Source organism: Augochlora pura, chromosome 2 (assembly GCF_028453695.1).
Source record: "Augochlora pura isolate Apur16 chromosome 2, APUR_v2.2.1, whole genome shotgun sequence".
NCBI lineage: Eukaryota > Metazoa > Arthropoda > Insecta > Hymenoptera > Halictidae > Augochlora > Augochlora pura.
In genome coordinates, this window is record NC_135773.1 from 12553815 (window position 1) to 12570096 (window position 16282).

Sequence of the window (16282 nt, forward strand, 5' to 3'; positions counted from 1 at the left end):
CGTAAATGTGTGACACAATTTTAGTATTAATACATAACGAAGGTACAGAATTTTTGTAATTAATTGAAAGCGGGAAGTAAAATCGTTTTTGAGGTTATTTTCTAGATTATGGTATATTGATAAATTTAAAATAATTACTTGCTTTAGATTAGTGGAAATAATATTTCAAATATTCATTTGATCTTCCAAGCATATTCTACTGCAATTATATAGTTATTAATAGAAACTTTGAATAGTTTGCAATAAATATTTCTGTTTTTGTCCGTGCTATCGAACTTTTCTATACTATACCAATAATATACTCTACTGATACTATATTATACTAATACTATACCAATACTATACTATACTAATAATAACTTCTAATACAATCTACTATACTTCAAAATAATAAATACACATTTTCATGTTCCAAAACTCAGACAGTGAATCTAGAAATTTTACGTAAATATTTCAATTATTATTTTCGCGCTCGTGATAATGAACTCAAAGATATTCTTGTTAACGAGAGAACTAGTTATGACCTACAGTTATATAGTAAAGACGACGGGACAGATAACGAGACAATGTGGCGCAGGGTAATAATGTTCCGGATGATGTAAGGATTGAATGGACGCGCCATTAAACTCGATACACGTAGTATCATTACCTATCGAAAACTGATATCGATCATATTTTAATCAGGCCGGATCGATAACGGTGCCGCGAGCTCAGATTTTTTGCGAGATCGCCTGTGTCCAGTCCATCTCGTCCGGCCAACAATAGCCTCGTGTACCATGAAGTTTTCACGTTATTAGAGGCGATTAAATAGTGCATATTACGGAGCCAAAGAGAACGTCGCTGTTGGCGACGGCTCTCTTCGGACCATTTTCTCTCTTTCTCTCTGTTTTTCTCTCTCTCTCTCTCTTTTTCTCTTTTTCCTCTCTCTCTCTCCCCTTCTCTGCGTTCCGTCGCCGACGTAATATCTCGTTACGAGCATGTCGGTATTCCAGGCAACGCGTGCAACGTCGAACATGAAAAATTCTTGAACTCGAGGTACGCGCGTGTCGTCTCCGCCGCCGCTCTGGATACTTCCACCGGCTAAACCCATAAAACGACTTCCCTGAAAAGGAACGAAAAAAAAAAAATGTATTAGCCTACGAAATCGATCGATAGCACGGGCACGCATCAATTCGCTATATTTACCCGAGTGGCCATCTGCAAACTCGGCCACTCTGCGAACCGTGTAGGCTGTGTACAAAAATTGTCGCAACGTTGCTCGAAATTTCATAGTTATTCGTTTAAAATTGAAAATTATATTTCACGCTAATTCATTGAGTTTACTTGTTGCGAAATGCGAAGGGATAGATGGAGTAATAAATGTTGCAAATCTTTGAACTGTGAAGTAAACGGCTCTGTTTTTATCGAGTTTTTCTGGTCACTGAGTGGGCAATCGGAATGTCAAAATACAGATCAGCGTTCTAATGGAAAAACGCTGACCTATTAAAGGTAAAAGAGTATCTCTTCCACTGATAAAAATCTGTAACATTTTTAGAAAGTAGTTCGAGCTCGTCGAATAAAAATCGTTAGGATGATTGCGAGTTTCATGCAATTTGTAATACGAATAATTACAGAACTGTATTTATTCGTGAAAATAGTATCAAATGCCATTTCGTATATTAAAAATTTCGGCCAATTGAACTGCCTAAATTGAATATTTTTTAAGAAAATCCAACGGGAAGATCGAACAATTAGTAATAAATAAATAAATGAGAACGCGAAACACTATAGCAATCATTACCGCGTTAAAAAAAGACAAAGCTATCTCTCAAGTCTAGGAACAGGTATTTTGAAGCACGATACACAACTAAACTGTCCGCCGATCCGTCTCGAACGAATTCTTCCACGGCGAAGTTGTTGGGCAACGTTGAAATTCTTATGGACCACGAAACCGCTAACGAAGCGGCGTAGTTAACGACGACGAACAAAAAGTTTGAGTGCTAAAGCCACTCATGGCGTACTCCGACGGTCATTCGGAACCGCCATCGGAAAAATGAGAAGCTGAATCCATTTTATCAAAGGTCGCCGAGTTTTTTATCAGTTCAGTGAACTCGGCCGAGTGACGGATTCTCTCGGGTCTCCCTCCTCGTAATTTTCACCGGCCGAAGAATTTATAATTAACGCGCGGTGTCTCGCAACTATTATTTGCGAAATGATAACTTTCGGGACAGTCGCCCGGAATGAAACGTGTCACTTGTTTTCTGGCGCATAGTTCCTTTGGCCCGGCGGATGTTAAGCAATTTATTAACGGCGCTGCGTTTGAATAAAAACGCGAAGGGTAGTTTTTGAACTTTATGCCGTGGCACGACGAGTCCCCGGCGCGTCGCTTGAGGTTATAATTGGGTTTCGAGGTGGAAATTACTATCATAGAGTGACGGTACAAACGACTATGGTTGCTGTAGGAATCTCTCGTGGTTTCTATCTCTAAAGTATTTCGGTAATACTAATTCGTTTCTCAATGTTCCTTTTCTTTCCGAAGCAAAATTATATGGATGCTATGATAAAAGGTATATTATCATACATTCAGCTCTATCTCGCGATAGAGCTCTATCTCTATCATCTAACGTGCTAGAGAACTATACCTCTTATTTCTTCAATTTATCGATATTAAAATTTTTACTCTCCGCGACCATGCTAAACAACTTTGTTACAATTTCACACACTATCTTCCTCTTTTATATCTCTTCTATAATCAACAACGGACTTCGATTCTCGCATTGATAGCGAAGTTCCACGTCACAGCATAGTTTATGGCGGTGGATTGCTCAGGAGATCGATTGTTGGATAGTGCTCGGTGGTTCCAATATTCGGATCCGGTGTTCGAACGTCAAGAGCTCGAAGTTTCTTGTCGACGGGAGGGGGGGTCTCCCTTATCCGCGTCTCCGCGGGCATTAAAATTCCGTCCGGGTGTCGGGGCAGCGTATTCATGGAGTAAAAAGCGCGCGTGTCGGCGCGTATCGACTCGGAGCGGGTCGGTTGTCTCGCGCGCCGCGGCGGCTCGTTTTTACAGGCTCTCGACGCGTCGCGCATTATCGCGTGGAATTTCGTTCGCAGAGGGGGAAGGCGGAACCGAGGATCAACAGCGGGGATCGTCGTTGGATCGTCGCAGGGGAAGAGAATGAAGTGAACGTAATCGCACGAGGAATCGAACGTCAGGGAACAGACAGACATATCTGCCAGGGAAGAGGGCGCGAGATGCGAGAGGATCGTAGATGATAATGAGATCTCTATTGAACGATATATAAATATATAAATATATATATATAGAAAAACATATATATAAATATATATATATAAAAATATATATATATATAAAAGTATATATATAACATAAATGTACATAAAAGTAATATCTGCGAGGCAGCCCGTGGAGCACACAGAAGCATATATAAGAAGAGTATTTAACGTCGCTGTCACGCGATCCCATTGTTTTTTCTCTACTCCGATGTTCGAAGTTTAACCAGAGGAATCTAATCTATTTAAAAAAGAAGAAGAGGATTTATCGAATAGTTGAATTAAGTGTAAAAGCGCACACGCGCGCCCGTTTATCGTTCGTTGTTTCGCGAACGAGCCAAACGACCAAAAGTAAGAAGAACCGATAAGGAAACGAATTTGCTGTCAATTACTAATCAAGTCGTCGGATTAACAAATTTATCGCCTAGTTCAATTACTAATGCTACACCGTCACTATTCTAACGAGTTTCTTCTGTAGCGGTTTTTCTCGTGAACCTACCTCCTAAGAAGAAAGAGAACGAGATAGGAAAGGGCTCGACGAAGAGAGGAGCGTTTTAGGCGACAACGAAGAAGAAGAAGTGTGTGAAGTGGGGGAGAAGGGGGGAGGCTAAACCGGTAAACGGCCTACAAACGCGTGTCTCTAGATATAGCGCGTCGCGGCTCCTCGAGCCGACCCTCTCTTCACAATGGTTGTACCTGGTTTAATCTGCAGTTAAGACTTCGCCGTTCTGAACGGAAGCCGCGATCGCTTCCGCGCCGTTCCGAAGGTAAGAGAGTAATAGAATAGTCAAGGCCGGTCGTTACGCTACCTGCCGGAGCCAGACGGCTCGACGCTAGCACAGTTTCCATGAGCCAAGATTCACCAGGATCGTGAACCAAGATCCACCAGGATCGAATCAACTGTGCGCTAGTCGAACGGACACGTCGCGTGTCTGATTAAGGGTGATTTACACTAATACCGCGGCTATAAAACCGTCCCTATTATTTGCCGTTCGACTTTCGGTCACTATTAATCTACCACGGAGATCTTCGTCCAACCTATTAACCAGGGAATTAACTTTTGTTCGACTCTCATTCGTTGCTTATCTACTATAGCGTAACTCAAATATTTCCAATGTCCATTACTTGAATTATCGTTAAATATATATATATTGCAAATAAATAGATTACGAGAACGTCGAAATTACTTTTGCATCGACAGTTTTCTTTCCATTTACGTCCCGACGCTTTTACTATATTGTACGCTGAAACGTGTGGCACCGGTGTTTGAAACAAACTTCTCCATACTCGGTTAACAGGTTAATAGACAACGGTTCGAGGACGCGTCCGCGGTGTTCGACGACGGACTACCCCCTCGAGTCGATTTCCACTGCGAGCGATGAGAACGAGAGCATCCACTCCGCGGAATGAGATTTTTGATTGTATGGTGCTTGCAGATTAGTGTTTGCACCTCGAGCAGACATTACCTTGAGCACCAATTTGCGAAAGTTTTCTTGCAACACCTTTCCAGTGGGGGCGAGCTACGGAGGGGGGAACGTGAAGTGCTGCAATGTTGAAACGAGAGCAGAATTGGACTCTAGCGTTGTAGAACGAACCCCTTCTGGGGTTTTTAACGTATTTAGAATTGAGCAGTTCCATTGATCTTGATACTAAGACATGATAGTGGAGAATTGAATATTAACTCGTGGAAAATTATGTCGAGAATTTGTTGAATAATATTTGAAGAGATTATTTTTATTTTGAGAGATTATTTTTATTTTAAGTGATTATTTTCATTTTAGCTTCTTATTTTGGTAATCGCGTTTTTATAGTTCCTTTCCGATTATGTTTATTAATTTTAATAATATGGTATGGTTTGTTGTTCACGAACCGAGTCACGAACCGAACTTTACGGAAGAATATTTCAATTTACAGTGTATGCAAGATTCAGCTGGACGATAGGCAAATTTAGAGTAATAGAGCTTCATGATAGCAAAACGCTTGAATGCCCGGTCAATTCAATTGCCTGCGTATACAGGGTGTCCGACGAATTCGCGAACTTTACCAGATGCGTAAAGTCAAGACTACAATTTTACTAATAACTCTATACAAAGTTGAAATGGCACTTGTTTCATTAATTTAATTATTTGTGTACAGAATTAATAGCCAACAATTCGAAGAATTAGAATTCATTTAATCCAGTTATCAACTATTCCCAAGTGATACCATTAACCACTTCGGTACGGCGCGTATCGGCCACGAAACTGTGCCCACAGCCGGCACTCACCATGCGCATGCTACTTCGCGCATCGACATTGAATCCGTTTTGCTCTTTTACAGATCTTTGACGAGAAAAGCTTATTTATGTGTATTTCTGGACGTAAACACTGCATTTGTAGAGATAAGGCAAAAGTTCTTGGCAGTCGACTATAGTCGATGCTCGGCCGTGTGCGTTCATATCACGGCCGTCGACTATAGTCGACACTCGGCTGTGCGTGTTCATCGGTGGCCGTCGACTATAGTCGACGCTCGTACCGAAGTGGTTAATTTCTTTTTTAAATTATGTTCTGTAAAATCAAAGATAAATTGCTATAGCTTAATAAATTCTTCAGTTACAATTTTATTTGTTTTATTTGTCAGGCAATACAATTCGCCAACACCTTGACACTAATTTTTCAAATAATTGCTGAAGAAAGGATCAGTTGATCGTAACATACGTTCCGCGATAAAATTTTACGAAATTCGCTCTCACGTTTCCGATATCCATAGGACACCCTGTACAGGATTCACGTTGTATAGCGTTCATTTCTTCCTCGAATACGAAGCACCAAATTTCGTCTGACCAAACCGCACCCGGCCATCCCGTTGCCTGCGTTCTCCTCTGTCGATTCCCTGTTGCCAGCCGGGTTCCGTGCCATTGCTTCCAATTAAGTTTCCAATCGCGTGGCGACGGTGTCACGGCGGAAGGATCATTTTGTCCCATAAAGATTCCGGCCGCGACCTCTTTTGAAGTCAACAAGAAAATTCAACGAGACAGCTTCGGAATGAAAGACAAGAGGGGGGAGGAGGGGTGGGGGGCAACGATGTTCGCTCTCGTTTACCAGACCCCCGCGAACTAACTGCTGAACTCGGAGAGTTTAGGCAACTTCTGATTAAAATTGGGGGATAACGTTGTAGACGTGTTATCGAATGAGATTGCATAATGGTCCACGGCAGTATCAATTACCATTCTACGAAGTTGGGACAGTGGTAATCTGATTTATGATTGACGATCGTAACTCGTTAGCTATTGGAACGAATTTGTAATAATTGGGCAAAAAGTAACGAGATTCGCTATTAATAATTATAACTTGTTAGTAATAATAATTATTATTATGAGTTCGTTACGATAACTGACTCATTATTATAAATTAATGTATAATAACTCGTAGATTAATTTTTGTAATAATATATTAATAAAGAACTGTCGTTTTGTGATGAAATACAATATAAATTAAATTTAAAGTTCGAATTAGAAAAAAGTATCCAAATGACACTGAGAAATGATAAAAAACAATCGTTTTAATTTAATCGTTAGTTTTTCGATTTATTAGATGATGTTACCCTGAGACAGTATTTAATATTTATTGCAATTTAGTATTTGATTACACTGCGAAACGAATAAGACTGCAAACGTTTGAAACGCTAAAGAATGAAAGACTCGAAGAATAGAAATATATATGATCCACCATCGGCCGTAGAAGTCAAGCAAGGAAAGAAATATCTGCTCAATCTACAAACCCCAATGGTTTACCGATACCATAACATATTACCCCTTAATTTCCCACTTCCGTCCGAGCCATCTCCGGCATTTATTTCCAGTAGCGTAGAAACGTTTGCTACAGGAACGTCATTTGTTAAAGCTTGGCTCGTTGGACGTATATTTCCGGTATGAATCAATGACAGTAAATTTCTTTATATATACAGTCAAAACTATCTCGTGTCTGTAATAATAGAGAGTGCCACGAATTATTCAGAATTTCCCGATGAGAAGCCCGCGATCCGGAAACGTCGAATCGCCGACGAGATCGGATCGAGGATAAAATTATATTATAAAACGCGTGATAGGTCTCGGATCCGAAAGGATTTCGCGGTCACGGAGGGAAGACGGAAGCTTGTAAGAATTTTTCCGGGCAACGGCGAGAAATACAGTCGCGGTTTTACGGGCCATATTCGGATTATAAAGGATCGTAAAATGAACTGGGTGGCGGAAGTTGGCGACGTCGCGGTGCAAAGAAGCGACGCTGCTGATTCATTCGAACGACGGGCGAGATGTAACGTTAAACTTTCGGCCACTTGGCAGCGGCAGAGACACTTTCCGCAATTTCCTGGTCGCATCGCGTGAGAATGGAACGCCTTTAAGGGGGGAGGGGGTAGGGGGGCCTCCGCCGGGAAGACAGTTCTCGCCCGGTGAAAAACCGACCGAACGTGCCAAGACACTTGTTGACGTCGTCGCCGTCCTGCCCTCCATTCGCCATCTGCTTCTTCATTCCGCGTGATCGGGACTGTATGCATTCAACCGGCGAGTAACTAACTCACCCGAGAACTCGCCCCCGTGATATTCATGATGCCGCTTCTTCCCCCCCCGCTGTCGATCGATTTCCCATGGCGAACGTTGTTAATGTCGCGCACGTGTACCTTTTATATTTTTCTTTGATATTAAATAGTCTGACTTTGCGACGCGTTCACTGCCGTAAGAAATATTACAACTTTAGCACAATTACGGTAAGGAAAATTTAAAGCGCAAAGTGTAACAAAAGTTTAAAGGGTTTTATATTAAATGAATAATAAAATTGGCGCGCATTGTCTGATAAAAGTGGAAAAAATCTCTCGATTTGCTTAGATTTGTTTTTGTTACAGTAGTTGTTCAAATTGTATAATTTATGCAATAATTTTCTATTAAATTGTCTCAATTGTTATTATAGTTTTAAAATTGTACCGGTCATTCGATTATGATAGATTCAGTGTTTAAAATTGACTCAATCAAATTTGGTCCCATCGAGTGCATCGTGACACAGTTTCATCGCGTGACAGTAGACAATGTTAAATTTAGCCCTGGAAAACTGGAATACGTCAGGATATTTTAGTTTTACTACTTTTCAGTTCTTAACGGTGGACATATTTTCTGAGACGCGGTCTATCAAAATTATTCCACGTATCATTTGTTTCTATTACACCGCTAGAATCTTCGCACAGGATTTTCAGAGGCAAAAATGGTATTAAAAATTTACTTCGTCCATTTATAGTTGCTCGTTCATTTTTGTTACCTCTGAGTTTCGTTGCTTCGAGCATCATGTATACAACCCTATATTAGACACCTTGTAAAATACCCATCTATTCGTCGTTCATTAATTACATTTTAACGTAACCTAGACTCAATTTCATTTATATTTGTCACATATATATTTTATTTGCCAATTATCGACAATAGGAAGAATTGAATTTTATTTTCTCACTTAAAAAGCGAAAATATCCATACCTAACAAATACTGTTCTAAAAGTTTACAACAAGATTCAATCCTAATTTGATACTGAAATTTAAAAAAAAGAGATCAAACTAAAGGATAATTCGGCAACGTTTTCAAAGACAGATCAAAGAATTCAAAAGATCCTTGGAATACATCCCTCAAGGTTTCCATGATCCCGCGACTCTATAGCAAGCCCACACCATGGAACAGCGTCCGTTCGATCGGGCGAACTCAGCGGGTAGGGATAATCGACACAGTGGCTGCGTTCCAATTTCTGTTTGCGCTACTTATCGGCAACCGGCTAGACCGGTCCTGATCCCGAGTTATTAGCAACACTGGCAGATATTAATTATCGGTCGAAATCGGAGGAAGTTTTCCAAGTACGATCGCCGGTTAATTATTAACTCTGGAATCGTGATACGGGTGACTTCCCGTTAATTAGGCGAGTTTACGTTGCTCTGAGGCGGACTGCAATTTTCCTCTGGAAACTTCCCTTCTCGAAACCGGCCGGCCGAAGAAAGCGTCTTCGTTCCGTGTCGCTCGAACAGAAACGGTTTACTGCGACTAACGCGTAACTGTCGCCAAAGAGAGATTAATATAAAGAGAAACTATTAACACATTAACGGCGGGCGATCTCGACGAAAGTATGCTAGGTAGCGCGGCGGTCGCCCCCCCCCCCCCCCCCCCTCGTTTCTTGGCCTAGAGCGGGCGATATTTTGTGTGATCATAAAAAAATTTTGACAAGGTACAGTCGAGCTAATATCGTATTGCTACGACTCCCGCCTATAAGCCACAATCGAGCTAATATCGTATTGCTACGACTCCCGCCTTTAAACAGCAGTGGAGATAAATCGTAATACTACGACTCCCGCCTTTAATGTGTTAAGAAAACAACGCGTCGAATGGTTAAACATGATTTTATCAGTGTTTTCTTGTAAAAATGGTTTCGGCGGCGTTACACACTTTCGAACTTCAAGCAAGAGAGGAAGTTCGAAAATACTGTTAATAATAAAATTACAACAGACTATTGTACATCTCTTCTTAATTTTTATCTTCGACGAAGCGTCTCTTCTATTTATTTTTAATAATAACGTAAAAGACAAATAGTGTTACACACTTTCGAACTTCAAGCAAGAGAGGAAGTTCGAAAATACTGTTAATAATAAAATTACAACAGACTATTGTACGTCTCTTCTTAATTTTTATCTTCGCCGAAGCGTCTCTTCTATTTATTTTTAATAGTAACGTAAAAGACAAATACTGTAACTAGACAAGCAACAGTATTCTATTTAATTATCAAGATGGATTCCACGAACTAAATTCTTTACAAAATCACGTTTATTTTTCGAGATTTCGTTTACGAATTTCGCTTGGTATAGTTTTCTACAATTTAAAGAACCGTCCGACGAAACGGCAGAACAGAGACAGCTGTCAGGTTCGCCGGAGGAACGGGCTGAACGTAAACAGTAACTGGGGAACAAGTACGGGAAAAATCAACGGTGATTGTGCCGGTCCCATACAATGGAGGGTATCCACAAACAAAGTTGGCAGATTTCACTGTACACACACATACACACACAGACACACACTCTCGCGTTACAGCTTACGAGTGTAACCGTAGAAGCAATGGCGGTCGGGGCGAGCATGAGCGTGTATGGCGGCCATTAGCGGGCGCGCTCGGTAATTACGGAGTTCCGATTGCAACTTGTGCCGCCGCGGCGATGGCTGCCTGCAACTTTTTCTTTGCCGCCTACGGTTACACGGCCGGATAGGGGACAGAGCTTCCTTCCTTTTTTTTGTTCCGTCGTTCTTTCCTTGGGAGATCAGAATCCACGAATCCTCTCGTATTTGTTAAAACGTCGAACAACGGAGTTCAAAGAGCTGCCACGACGCTCGTCTTTCGTCGCGTTATTTTCTTTCGTTTCCGCTCGTTCGACTCCTCTACGCGCAACGCGAACATTGAATTCGCTTCCGGATTCAATTTGCAACCGAACGAGGATGCGATACCGTCTGTTAAAGAACGAAATTAAATTTTCATTTCATCCGTTGCGCGGAGAAAGCTTACGGAAACGATGCCTGTCATCTGTTCAAGATATCTTTTTCTCCGACGACTACTTCGGTAGAAATAGTCTCGAATTCAGAAATGATTCAAGTAAAACGAAGTTCCATCTTCCTCGCGAATAATATTAGCATAAATTAAATTTCGCCAACAACGCGCGCGTTCGTGTTCATTTTCAATGTTCCATCGCCGTAAATATCCAAAGCTGCGAATAAAGGACATCGCATTTCGAGATCAAATTATCGTCGAATCGGTAATTAGGTGTACCTGGCGACGATTTGTTAAATTTTAGTTTTAATAAAGATCCGCGGTCCGGCTCGCGCCGTTTCGCGATCGCGCCCGTGTTATTTAGCGCGGTGCGAGCGATTCCCTGTTTATGGGATATAGTCGGAACACGCGCGCTTTGTGCAACAATTGCCCGCGTATTCACAGCCGATGCATTTTGCAGCTTAATCCTAGGAACTTTATCCGGTCTAGCACAATAACCGTTTCATTGTTCGACCGCGGGCCGGGTTTATTCACTGCCATCGTCTACCGTTATTCGGTTCGAACCGTTCCGCCAACTGCAGGTTACAACTGTTTCACGTTGTTGCCCGATCGCCCGAGGATTATTTACTATACTTTGCGAATTACGACAGCGCGTAATCGTCACTTTGTCACAGCGGCGGCGGCGGCGTGCTCGCCTGTCGCGACTACGAAACTTCTGGCCAAGGATCATAGTTGTAATTAACCGCATCTCGTCGAATTCCGGGCTGCATGACCGGGTCGGCTGTGATCAGACGCACGCGATAGTTACCGCATAACTTCGCTTTTAGGTTTAGCTCGTTGTAACTGCTCCAACTGGGAAGTTGTTGGCGCGCGCGCCACTTCGGTGGCTTCGTTAACAATTATCATGGCTGTATCAGGCGCTGGTATAAATTGAGCGCAACTCTTCTCCGCGGCGGTTCCGTTTCCTTCGGAACAGATTTACGGAAAAAGTTGCCGAGTTACAATAACCCTGTAATCCGGGTAGGGTGGCTGTCTAGAACTTTCCGATCCACTCTGTTCAAGCAATAATAACCGCCGCGGTTGAAATATGAGACACGCTTGTATACGATTCCTTCCGTGCGACGTTTTGTTCGCAGTAGGCTGCGGATTTCTTGCCAAATTCAATTTTACTTAGCTCGTTTTAGAGACATTAATATTAATTATTGTTAAGCAGAACGACGTATGTCTGTACTTTAGGAAAACTTCTACATCCCAGGTACCGAACTTTTATGAGGGTTCAGGTATACCTTCAAGTATGCTAGGCACAGAACTGCGTACCGTCGCCTAGCTCACGAGTTCTTCTGTATAGTCCGTAGTATTCACATCGTGCACCTGTCCTTCCACTGTACCATCATATTAACTTTTAAATATAGTTATTTACTCTGGTTTTATACTACACGAGAGTGTCTTATTCCACACAACCCCTCAACAATTATATTATATTATAAATTTATTTCTAATACGAATGATATTAATGGTTACATGTATGAGTTTAAAGTACGTCTCTCCACCATAGCAACTTTCGGTCACCGATTCTACAACTACATTGGCCAACATGCAAATCGATTCACGACGTTCAATATTATGGTAATCGGTATGCTAAACAGTTTAGTATTCTTAAAGCCGATGCATTCGGTTGTAACAGCTATTATACCTAAAAGACTTGGAGACAGGTCAATATTTAGGCATGGACGTTGAGATAATTAACCATTTTTGGAAGATGATATCTCAATGTACTATGAATATTTTCCTCAAAAAACTAGACTACCTACCAAAGACTCTAAATAATAGAAAAAAGATATTAAAAAACAGCTAAATATTCAGTATGCACATAAAGTGAATGGTACATGTTATAATAGTATAATTATTAGAAATTCTATAATTCTTTCTATAATTATAATTATGGAAAGTGAATGGATGTGAGCAATGTTTATTTTAAACAAGATGGATTTTAAACACTATGAATATTTTCCTAAAAAAACTAGCCTACCTACCAAAGACTCTAAATAATAATAAAGAGATATTAAAAAACAGCTAAATATTCAGTATGCACATAAAGTGAAAGGTACATGTTATAATAGTATAATTATTAGAAATTCTATAATTCTTTCTATAATTGTAATTATAGAAAGTGAATGGATGTGAGCAATGTTTATTTTAAACAAGATGGACAAGCTACATTCAACGCGTGAAAACATTGCTTTATTGCTATTCAAATTCAATGGTCGATTAATTTCATGAAATGTTGATACGAATTGGTCATCTGGTTCGTGTGATTCGACCAGATTGAACTTTTTTTAATTGAGGCTATTTGAAGAGCAAAGTGTATGTCAACGAACCAGCAAAAGTTCGTGACCTAAAAAACATTAGAAATGAAATTGGTGAATCGAACGTCCATATATGGTATTGGTATTCGAATTTATATTTGTGAACGCAATCGTGATGGTTCTTGGACAAGTATTATTATTCACGCATAATTATCATAGGAGATACTTGATAATTAAATAAAAAAACACGAATAAAATTTGAAATAGCTTATTTCTCATTTTAAAAAGATTTCTATTCTAAATAACGCCGTATTTCAAAAATACCGTCATTTTAAAAACGGCACCAACAAATACCGAACTACTGAAGAACGGATATCAATTCCAACGGATCCCAAAGAAATACGAAATTCCCCGAACAACGAAAGCTTTCGAGAATAAACATAGAGAGCTCCAATCATCGAATTTGAATCGAGACCTGGCAAAACGTGGAGGCCCGGTTTCGTTTCAGCACGCGAAATGCACCAGCCGTATCGGCAGAGAAGAGCGGCAGAAAAGTGTTCCGAGGCATTGCTTTCCCTTTGACGACGGCCGGATCAAACGAGCGACGGTCTGCCGCGGGTATATATTCCCACGTGGTAGCCGCGTGTAATTGTTTCAAGAGCGCCGACTGCGGCTCGACGATAAGCAACGAAGGGACGACCGACCTCCCCTTCGATAACGTCGCTCGCATTGTCGCGCGCGCGAGCGCGCCAACGTCGCCCGACTTACGGATCATCTTTCTCCATCGACCCCCCACCCCCAGCCGAAAATCCTCCGCTGGAACGCAGGACGATCCACGGGCTGATCCGGCGGATCCGCAATTCCGCGCCGGCCTTAGGTGGTCTCTGTTCCGCCTCGTTCCAAGTGTTCCGTTCGCCTCGCCGCCACTCGAAAGTTAAATTCCCAGGAGGCCCAATTTGAACTCCGGGCGACTCCTCCCCTTTCCTTCTCCCCTCCTCCCTCCCTCCCGTCTCGGACATATTGACTGCAAAAATGAAAATGCACCTGCGAGACCCCGGCGCGGAGTTGCTGCGCGAGAGGCCGCGCGCCAGTCCTCAAATTGCTCGGAGATGGATATTAGAATATCACTCGAAGACGGGAGTTTCACTCGCGGCGAAACGACTCCGCGGAGTTGTCGGGCGCTGTTTCGTTATAGGATACTGCGAGATGAAATTTTGCCGGGATGAGACGCTGTTGCGAAACCAGTTCGCTGTCGGGGATACGACGCGGATATTGTCTGTCTCTATCTCTGTTGTTTGGTGCTGTTACTCGATTGAAACAATGATCTGTGAAACGAATGATTTTCATTACTGCATGCTCAGTTTTGTTACTGCATGCTCGCGTTTCATATGCTGCTGAAAGATGAAGTTTTATATGTGTGACAGGTTGAACATCGCTGCCTTGCTCGTGAACTTTCGACGAGTATATTTTGATCACGCTAGACTGATTTTATAGAGATGGCTAATTTAAATAATTATAATTAACTCAATTATTTTGTCCATCGGTTTTAAAGAAACATTGATCCTAAAATACTGTTCTATAATATCACGAATTACTTAAATTCGTAAATTGTGACATTTGGTCGTGTCTCCAATAGTTACTCATAGTTCAGGGCCAATAATGATCGCGAAAAGAAGCAAATCATCTAATTAATTCGCATCAATACCTGTCTCTCAATATTCTCTAATACATAAAATATGATTTTCCCATTGCAAAATTCTCTCGATATCTTTTCCAAAAAAAAATTTGTCATAGAATGAAAACGTCATTTATTCCAATACCCAAGGGAGCCGATTATCTCATAAAACATATATTCGCGTTATCAATTCAAATAAATAAATAAACCAAATTTCAGATCATCATTGTCAGGAGGTAAGCTCGTGAGAGAAAATATGTACTCCCGAAGACGTATCGCTGTCCATTGTCTCTGTAAAAGTGCAACCCTGTTTCCGGTCGGCGACCAATGCGATTTAACGAATCCCGTGAGACGCTCGGAGTACACACACCCACACATATACACACACACACTCTGTTCCACCCTCCCACGCTACTTCATTATTTACTTATTCTCCGAGACAGGCTCTCTGCTCCGCGTCCCACTCTGTCGTGTCTGACCTCGTACCTTAAATATTTGCAGCCGATGTTGGGACTCCGGCGAGTCGTTGACTTTTTCCACGCTGCTTTCTTCATTTGTCTCGGTCTTCCCCCCTCTCTCATTGTCTCTTCCATTCTGTCCCTCGTGCTCAGTTTTTCCTCCCGATCCTCGATTAGGTTTGTCGGATCATTTGTTTCTCTTGTTACGTTTCTTTGATCGATGCTCTCGTCTCTCAAGGCATGGTTTTTACTTCGACGACGAGACTCGGGTCTATTTGGACCCAGAGAATGAATATTATTATGTGTAGTATCGTATAATTTTAATTTTTTTTATATGTTAACGCTTTCACGTTTGGCGATGCAGACGTGGTGTGTTATGTCAAATCAATTGATACTGGAATATAGTTATTTTAATGTATATTGTTATTCTTGGAGTTCTGTTATTTTTCAAAGAAGTTTAACAGATACAAAATGTTTTATTTAAAGAAGTAAATCGGGCTTATATCAGATGCCCGGGGGTATGTAATAATATTACAATTAAACCAGAATATATTTTAATTCTTTTCTTTAAACAATCTCGATGAATCAAAGCAGTTAAGTTTCTTAAATTATAGTGAATTTCATACTCTATACTTTGAAATTTTAAGAAACTACTTTGTAAAAATTTTCAGCACCAGAAATGAACATTTTTGTGAACTATAAGAGCGTGAAAATCTTCACAGAATATTAGAAGGCTAAATCAAAAAGCGTTCTGATAAAAACAGACAACTAAAATCCTAAATATAATTAATTTAGAATAAAGTAATACCAACGCAAAGCGTGTCGCTTTGATCGTCTCGTAACACGGTTGAACATAATAAAGCGACGATATAACGCAGCGGGATGAAAGAAATCCGAGCAGCCTGATCCGTCGAGCGGCTCGTCGTTGTTCACCTTGTTGCACCTTACGGAAGAGTACCGGCAAGGCGTACGTGACACTGCCGGCAGGTAGACCGAAGTATTGCGCACTTCGGCCGCGCAATAATCTGCGACGGATC

At 41.2% G+C, this 16282-nt stretch overlaps 1 protein-coding gene and 1 long non-coding RNA gene across 17 annotated transcripts in view; one reads left to right on the forward strand and one right to left on the reverse strand.

Moving 5' to 3' along the window:
* Positions 1-16282, forward strand: part of Unc-13 (protein unc13 homolog) — a 544965-nt gene that overhangs the window by 263045 nt on the left and 265638 nt on the right. For 8 of the 16 annotated variants that reach the window (XM_078193339.1, XM_078193374.1, XM_078193470.1 and 5 more), the window contains exon 1: positions 3411-4040. The exons of the other annotated variants lie outside the window; for them this stretch is intronic. The gene's annotated coding sequence lies outside the window, so the exon portion shown is untranslated. Of the gene's footprint in view, positions 1-3410; positions 4041-16282 lie in introns of those variants that run through there. 16 annotated transcript variants of the gene reach the window in all.
* On the reverse strand, positions 418-16184 carry LOC144476597 (uncharacterized). The gene is made up of 3 exons (XR_013495052.1): positions 16054-16184; positions 15274-15516; positions 418-1102 (listed from the first exon to the last, which is right to left on the reverse strand). It is a non-coding gene; the product is annotated as an uncharacterized LOC144476597 (long non-coding RNA).